General features: G+C 36.6%; 1 non-coding gene across 1 annotated transcript; it reads left to right on the top strand.

Moving 5' to 3' along the window:
• Positions 1-7,320: 7,320 nt before the first annotated feature.
• Positions 7,321-8,190, top strand: LOC112776885 (uncharacterized). Its single transcript, XR_011877265.1, has 2 exons — positions 7,321-7,547; positions 7,629-8,190. It is a non-coding gene; the product is annotated as an uncharacterized protein (transcript).

Raw genomic sequence — 8,190 nt, 5'->3', positions numbered from 1 at the left:
TTTCTCTGTTAAGTGCTTATCCATGTTTGTGTCTTCATTACATGATCATTAGTAGTTAGTAACTATGCCTTAAAGATATGAATGTCCTATGAACCCATCACCTTTCTTAAATGAAAAATGTTTTAATTCAAAAGAACAAGAAGTACATGAGTTTCGAATTTATCCTTGAACTTAGCTTAATTATATTGATGTGGTGACAATGCTTCTTGTTTTCTGAATGTATGCTTGAACAGTGCATGTGTCTTTTGAAGTTGTTGTTTAAGAATGTTAAATATGTTGGCTCTTGAAAGAATGATGACTAGGAAACATGTTATTTGATAATCTGAAAAATCATAAAAATGATTCTTGAAGCAAGAAAAAGCAGCAAAGAACAAAGCTTGCAGAAAAAAAAATAGGCGAAAAAAAATAGAAAGAAAAAGAAAAAGCAAGCAGAAAAAGCCAAAATCTCTTAAAACCAAGAGGCAAGAGTAAAAAGCCAATAACCCTTAAAACCAAAAGGCAAGGGCAAATAAAAAAGGATCCCAAGGCTTTGAGCATCAGTGGATAGGAGGGCCTAAAAGAATAAAATCCTGGCCTAAGCGGCTAAACCAAGCTGTCCCTAACCATGTGCTTGTGGCGTGTAGGTGTCAATTGAAAACTTGAGACTGAGCGGTTAAAGTCAAGGTCCAAAGCAAAAGAAGAGTGTGCTTAAGAACCCTGGACACCTCTAATTGGGGACTTTAGCAAAGCTGAGTCACAATCTGAAAAGGTTCACCCAATTATGTGTCTGTGGCATTTATGTATCCGGTGGTAATACTGGAAAACAAAGTGCTTAGGGCCACGGCCAAGACTCATAAAATAGCTGTGTTCAAGAATCATCATACTGAACTAGGAGAATCAATAACACTATCTGAACTTTGAGTTCCTATAGATGCCAATCATTCTAAACCTCAATGGATAAAGTGAGATGCCAAAACTATTCAAGAGGAAAAAAGCTACAAGTCCCGCTCATCTGATTGAAGCTATGTTTCATTGATAGTTTGGAATTTATAGTATATTCTATTCTTTTTATCCTATTTTATTTTCAGTTGCTTGGGGACAAGCAACAATTTAAGTTTGGTGTTGTGATGAGCGGATAATTTATACGCTTTTTGGCATTGTTTTTAGTATGTTTTTAGTAGGATCTAGTTACTTTTAGGGACGTTTTCATTAGTTTTTATGTTAAATTCACATTTCTGGACTTTACTATGAGTTTGTGTGTTTTTATGTGATTTCAGGTATTTTCTGGCTGAAATTGAGGGACTTGAGCAAAAATCAGATTCAGAGGTTGAAGAAGGACTGCTGATGCTGTTGGATTCTGACCTCCCTGCACTCAAAGTAGATTTTCAGGAGCTACAGAACTCGAAATGACACACTTCCAATTGCGTTGGAAAGTAGACATCCAGGGCTTTCCAGAAATGTATAATAGTTCATACTTTGCCCAAATTTAGATGACGCAAACTGGCGTTCAACGCCAGTTCTCTACCCAATTCTGGCGTCCAGCGCCAGAAAAGGATTAAAAGTTGGAGTTCAACGCCAGAAATGGATCCAAACCTGGTGTTCAACTCCAGAAATAACCTCTACACGTGTAACACTCAAGCTCAGCCCAAGCACACACCAAGTGGGCCCCGGAAGTGGATTTATGCATCAATTACTTACTTCTGTAAACCCTAGTGACTAGTTTATTATAAATAGGACCTTTTACTATTGTATTAGACATCTTTGGATCATCTTTGACGCCTGGTTCTTAGATCAGAGGGGCTGGCCATTCGGCCATGCCTGGACCTTTCACTTATGTATTTTTAACGGTAGAGTTTCTATACTCCATAGATTAAGGTGTGGAGCTCTGCTGTTCCTCAAAGATTAATGCAAAGTACTACTGTTTTCTATTCAATTCATCTTATTTCGCTTCTAAGATATTCATTCGCACTTCAAACTGAATGTGATGAACGTGACAATCATCATCATTCCCCATGAACGCGTGCCTGACAACCACTTCCGTTCTACTTTCGATTGAATGAGTGTCTCTTAGATCTCTTAACCAGAATCTTCGTGGTATAAGCTAGATTGATGGCGGCATTCAAGAGAATCCGGAAAGTCTAAACGTTGTCTGTGGTATTCCGAGTAGGATTCAATGATTGAATGACTGTGACGAGCTTCAAACTCGCGATTGCTGGACGTAGTGACAGACGCAAAAGGATAGTAAATCCTATTCCAGTATGATCGAGAACCGACAGATGAGTAGCCGTGCCGTGACAGGGTGCGTTGACCATGTTCACTGAGAGGATAGGATGTAACCATTGACAAGGGTGATGCCTCCAGACGATTAGCCGTGCCGTGACAGGGCATTTGGATCATTTTCTCGAGAGAAGACCGAAAGTAGCCATTGACAATGGTGATGCATTACATAAAGCCATCCATGGAAAGGAGTAAGACTGATTGGATGAAGATAACAGGAAAGCAGAGGTTCAGAGGAACGAAAGCATCTCTATTCGCTTATCTGAAATTCTCACCAATGATTTACATAAGTATTTCTATCACTATTTTATTAATTATTTTCGAAAACCCCATTACTATTTTATATCCGCCTGACTGAGATTTACAAGGTGACCATAGCTTGCTTCATACCAACAATCTCCGTGGGATTCGACCCTTACTCACGTAAGGTATTACTTGGACGACCCAGTGCACTTGCTGGTTAGTTGTGCGAAGTTGTGAACCATGGTATTGGCATCATGTTTTTGGCGCCATTACCAGGGAAAGAAAGAGCGATGAATTTTACATAATCAAAGTGTAATCACAATTTCTGCGCACCATGCATATTTAAATTTGTGTCAAAGAATGTTGATGTACAAGGAACAGGAATTTAGAGAATTATTATGACTCCTCTGAAATAAACAGAAATTTAATCCTTGAAGCAAAAGAGACAGCAAAAAAAAAAAAGAAGCAAGGTCCAAGGCTCTAAGCATCAATGACTAGGGAGGTCAGACATGATTAAAAGCTCAAAGAGTTGTTTCCCTAGTTATATGCTTGTAGTGTTCTTGTGTCAAGTAATCCTTGAGACAAAACATTTAGAGTTGAGATCAATTGAAATTAGCGGAGTATGCCAAAGGCTTTGAGCACCACTGTCTGGGAGTAGCTGAAAGAAAAATCAGAACCTCAAAAGAGTTCCCCAGTTAAGTGCTTGTGGTGTTTCTGTGTCAAGAAAAACTTGAGACAAAGCATTTAAAGTCACGGCTAGGCTCAAGGTGCAAAGCACCAAAGAAAAGAAAAATTGCTATGTTCAAGAGTTAAATTAAGCTACAAAAGATCAGAGAATTCATAATATTATCCGGATTCTAATTCCGAATGACACTGACATCTTTCTGATTCAAAGAAGAGTGAGATGCCAAAACTATTCAGGATTGCAGTTATAAACCCCACTATAAGAAGAGACATGAGCTTAATCGAACTCTCATTCTCATGCAAATTCATATTCTAAGCCTATATTAGTTTGGTTGCTTGAGGACAAGCAACAATTCAAGTTTGGTGTTGTGATGCGTGAGCATCTTTCTTACCTTTTTCTAGTGAATTTGCATTTAATTTGTTAAGTTTTATCAAGAATTAATTATCTTTTAGCCACTATGGATGCTACTTTGAGTCTTGTGCAATTCTGTTTATTTTAGGTAGCATTCAGATGAATTTGATGGAGTTTCTGTAGAGAAAGAGAAGAAACCAAGGAGCTGACCAGCGAGGAGCGACGCGTGCGCATGCCTGACGCGTACGCGTGACACGCGAAAAAGACCATCGACGCGTACGCGTGACTGACGTGTACGCGTGATTGACGCGTACGCATGACATGCACGACATACAGATAACGCAGAAAACGCTGGGGCGATTTCAGGCCGAGTTTCGACCCAGTTTTTGGCCCAGAAACACATACTAGAGCCAGAGGATAGCAGAGACTCAAGGGAGACTCACACCAGAATGGTTATGCCCACTCCAAGTTAGGCGTGGACCCTACGAAGCAAGTGGTCCCCATCCATCAATTGAAGACATACTGATTGCTTTAATTAATTCTGATTTAAACTTTATTTTATTTAAAAATAGGAAAATATATTATTTTAGTTTTAGAAGATAGATTTTAAATTAATTAGGATTTGATATAAAAGGGGATTCCAATAGGGTGATTCTAACACAACATTATTCCATTCCAAACTACCAAAATACATTTTTATCAGAATCCTTATTTCCCCTTTACCATGAGCAACTAAACCTCCACTGTTAAGGTTAGGAGCTCTGTCTATTGTATGGATTGATTTTATTATTTTTCTATTTTAATTCATGTATTGATTTATATTTAAGAATTGTTTTCGTTCTTTATTTTATGAATTTGGGTGGAATGGAAGTATGACCCTCTTTCTAATTGAGTTCATGTATAACTTGGAAAAGCTCTTTACTTGAACAACAGCTTGAAAACAACTTCTCCTAAATTTCGAGTTTATCTGAATTTAACGGGATACGTGACATATAATCCTTTTATATTTGGATAATTAGGATTTCTGTGGCATATAACTAGAATTGAACTTCACCCCCTAATTGAAATTAATTGACCAAGGAATTGGCTGCTGATGAATTTTAGAGGAGACTAGGAAGGTCTAAGGAATTAGGGTCTAGTCACATATAGTTTGCCATGAATTAAATCTTGCATGATTAAAATAAATTAATAAGAAAAGTCAATCCAGAAAATAGATAACTCTGAAGCCTTAACTGTTTCTCCATATTTTATTCCCAACTTATTTACTTGCCTTTCCTTAATATTCTTGCTATTGTTTAATGTCTTTGAACTCTCAACACTATTTTTTGTTTGCCTAACTAAGTAAATTAATCAACCATTGTTGCTTAATCCATCAATCTCCGTGGGATCGACCCTCACTCACCTGAGGTATTACTTGGTATGACCCGGTGCACTTGCCGGTTAGTTTGTGGGTTAGAAATACCGCACCATTATTCCGTAGAATAATTGAATCGGTATGGTAATTTTTGAAATCATCGAATCTCGTTGCTAATTAAAATAGAGTAAAATAATATTGAAGTTTAGGACACGCGTTTATCTATTCTTTTTACTTATCAAGTCTAAATCCGTCTTATTATTTTATGACGAGGTGATTCTTAGATATTTATCAAATTTTTTTCATCACAGAATTTCTGAGAATAATCCTGTTTAGAATCAGGGTGTTATAATCCACATTCTTCAGGTCTTGGTAATTGCCGGCTTTTTGGGGAGGTTTGATGAGCTTCGAATTTAGGATCTCTTTGATTATGTCGTCTCTTTTTTTTGTTGAACTGCGTGTACGAGTGATAACGTGGTGTTAATTTGAAGGCCTTTTTACTCTCTCGAGCTTTATCATCGTCTTTGTTAGCATGAGTTTTTTCTGACTTCCGAGATTGCGGAGTTTTTCAATCTCCATCTGGCCTTTAGCTTTCTCACGGAACTCGGCGAGAGTTTTCGGCTTGGCAATCGTGATTGCTTCCTGAAATTTTTCTGCCCATAGTCCGCTCTTAATGGCATGCAGGTGTACTTCTGGGTAAAGATCTGGAATGGTGATGGCCACTTTCGTAAAACGAGTGATATAGTCCTTCAGGCTTTAATTCTGGCCTTACTTGATTGTATTCAAGTAATATGAATCATGCAGGTGGAAGAAGCAGCAAAGTGATCTTCAAAAAGTTTTGCGAGTTCCTGAAAACAAGAAATTGAATCTGCAAACAAAGAACAAAACCAATCAAGTGCAGGATCGTCTAAAAAAAATGGAAAAACAACGACAAAAAATAGGGTTAGAAGCACTGTTTACTATCATTATAGATCGAAACTTTTTGATATGCTTTCCGGGGTCGCCTAACCCGTCGTAAGGGGTCAAGGTAATTGGCAGTGTGAACCTCCTGAGCATTTGGAAGCTCATGATTTCGGCAATAAATGGTCCAACAACATTATCATGTTCATTGTCTTTGTTAACCTCTCGGCGTTCTTCGTTCGGCTGAGTTTCAGAGATATGTGTTGGATCGGAGTTCTGCTCTTCATCTTCTACTCGTTCATCATTATTGTGTTCAATCCAAGCATTGGTCAGCTCGGTTATTTGGTTCGTCGCCATTCGCTGATTCCCCTCTGCCATGCATTGATTGGCCTACTATAACTTTGTTACCATCCGAAGAAGTTCGGATGGCGTGGGAAGTGGTATGTCAGCCATGGTTGTAGGGAGTAGTTTTCGGAGACCTTTAAGAAAAATAGGGTTTTTATTTCAAGTCCTCACGGTGGGTGCCAATTGTTCTTGCATGAGTGGACTGGATGTAACTCGTCCCCAACAGTTGGCTCCGAACTGTAATTCTTAATTCCAAGCTGGTGGCTTAAATGTCCGAGCTTCTCGTCCAGAGAGTATATCTCGTCGTGGATAGAATAAAGAGAGAGTGTACCTGCAAAAGGCACTCCAATGCTTAAGTTAGTATTGTGTATATTTGTCTTAGTTCTGCCGAAGATAAAATGTCTTACCTTTTTTATACATGAGATGAAGTTATATTTTTAGCAATTATTTTTATTGAAGGATAATAATATCGTATTAGGTCGTGACGATACTTGCTTTGTGTGAATCCAAATTATGAGGTTTGATAAATTATAACCTGCAGAACCGAATTATAACATATAAAGTTGATTTATTGCTTTTTAATTAAGTTTTACCGTCCATATCACATACAAATGTATTTGTTGGTTTTTATTTTGATACTTGGATGTTCAAATGTATATAAACTCAGATCCTTCAACTTCTATGACGATATATATTATAAAAATTTAATTTTGATATAAATTTTTATACCTTTATTAATTAAATTTATAAGTTTAGATAATTTTTTAAATAATAAATTTTTTTTGGTGACTTAAAAATTAGTTATATTTTTTTAATATGATAATATATGATTAAATGATTGTATAAAATAATTTTGTGACATTTTCTAAAATATTTAGGTTCCAACAAGCTACTATTACATATATTTCTTTCGAGATCCACAATTTTTTAATGGTGCATGAAAACTAATTAAATTTATATTATAATAATTGAGAAAAATCCAATACATGTAATTGTCATCGTCTTACAATATATATTGTATGCAAATAGGTTTACATAAAGTCATTGTCATGTGTTAATTATCCACTTAATTGTATATTCTATATATTATTCCAAAAAGAAGCTCCTCAAAGCAATAAAAGCCAGCCAATAAATTAAATATAAAACTAAGATAACAAGATTATGTATTTAATACACCTATCGAACATGAAAAGGACATAAACGTTGACCAAGCAAACACATAAAATACCTTAGAGAAATTAAATTGTATAATTCACAAATTAAAAGTTTTCCATCCCTCCCTCTTCCAAATCCCACTTCAAAAATTTCTCCAACAATTAACTGAAGCTAAGAAGATGTCCAATAATTCCACTTCTCAATCAAAAGATGGTTTTGATGCTAGTGGTTTCACATATGGCGTAGCATTCATACTAGGTTTGATCTTCTTACTTGCTACCATAGCTTTTGCATGTTTTCGCATTCGCAGAATTCGAATTCCTAACATATTTAACATAGTAGCCGGTGTTCCTCCGTCGTCACAATCTCATCGAACATTGGAACACCACGTGGATATTCGTATCGACACGAGTTATGAGAATTACCCTAAGATGCCATATTCCGATGAGGTAAAGAACAAAAATGGTGTTGTGGGTGGATGCACCATATGCTTAGGCGACTATAAAGAGAATGAGATGTTGAGGGTTCTTCCTGGTTGTGGCCATGCCTTTCACCAAGCTTGTGTTGATCCATGGCTCATGTTGCACTCCACATGTCCCATATGCCGAAAATCATTGCCTCAAGCTCCATAGACCATAGTATAGTCCTAGATCAATATCTTATAGTACTTTAATTTATTGTAAGCTACTTTGGAGGTATTTAGATTCATGTATAATACGGTTCACTCACCTAAATAATACCTATTATGATTATTCGGTGAGCATTTTTCAGAACTTTGTGTGTATAGGATATGTAAGTAAACATGGATGTATTTGTTTATTTATTTGACGGGGGTATACATATAATGTATATATTTGCTTATTCTGTGCTTATTCATGAAATTATATATTGGGATGTATTA

The sequence above is a fragment of the Arachis hypogaea genome, chromosome 19 (assembly GCF_003086295.3).
Source record: "Arachis hypogaea cultivar Tifrunner chromosome 19, arahy.Tifrunner.gnm2.J5K5, whole genome shotgun sequence".
Classification (NCBI taxonomy): domain Eukaryota; kingdom Viridiplantae; phylum Streptophyta; class Magnoliopsida; order Fabales; family Fabaceae; genus Arachis; species Arachis hypogaea.
This window is presented reverse-complemented; position numbering and strand designations above follow the sequence as displayed.